The 878-nt window shown below is 45.0% G+C and overlaps 1 pseudogene; it reads left to right on the top strand.

Moving 5' to 3' along the window:
- The first annotated feature begins 413 nt into the window (after nt 1-413).
- LOC125202893 (small nucleolar RNA Z247) lies at nt 414-503 on the top strand (annotated as a pseudogene).
- Nucleotides 504-878: the final 375 nt, after the last annotated feature.

Here is an 878-nt window from a genome sequence, read left to right as displayed (position 1 = left end):
CTTTCTGATTCAAACTATCTCATCTGGAGGCAGCAAATTATGACCACCATTCGTGGTTATGGCCCTGAGTCCTCCTTATCGGAGATCAACAGATCCCGGAGCAACATATCACAGTAGAAGGTTCAACTGAGACAACTGTCAACCCGGAATTCCTTCTCTGGACTCACCAGGACCAGCTGTTATCGGCGTGGATCCAGTCATCTCTTACTGAGAGCACCATGGTGCAGATTGTGGGTCTGACTTCAAGTAAAGAAATATGGCAAACCATCGAAGCCAACTTTGGAAGTCAATCCAAAGCGAAAGTGTTACAGTACAAGTTGCAGCTTCAAACTCTAAAAAAGGACACTCTCTCTATGCGTGATTATCTCGACAAAGTCAAGATGTGTTGTGATCTTCTAGGATCAGCTGGATGCAGAGTCTTAGATGAAGATCAAATCCTCCATATTCTTGCAGGTCTAGGCAAAGAATATGATCCAATTGTTGTGACCATTACCTCAAAGGCCGACTCATGGAGTGTGCAGGACATGAGTACGCTCCTTCTCTCCTTCGAGTCCAGGCTCGAATCAACAAACAACTCCTCTATCAATCTTGATGGATCTCAACCATCGGCAAATATTGCTCAGGCCCCTAGTCAAAGGCGCGGGAATTTTTCTAACCACCATCGAGGTGGATTTGCAGGATATAGAAGAATTGAAGGTGGAAGAGGGACTGGTTACCGTGGTGGAAGAGGGGGCCGAGGAAGGAGCTGGGGATTGGTGCCCCTTGCACAGTGGAAGACATGCATAAACAAATAAATCATGCATCCAGATCTATTTGATTGATTATGGGATAAATTAACCACATGTTAAACAATCAACTGCATACAAGAACGCACATAA

Source organism: Salvia hispanica, chromosome 2 (genome assembly GCF_029641045.1).
Source record: "Salvia hispanica isolate PSC_SH4W2 chromosome 2, Shi_PSC_v1, whole genome shotgun sequence".
Lineage (NCBI taxonomy): Eukaryota > Viridiplantae > Streptophyta > Magnoliopsida > Lamiales > Lamiaceae > Salvia > Salvia hispanica.
This window is presented reverse-complemented; position numbering and strand designations above follow the sequence as displayed.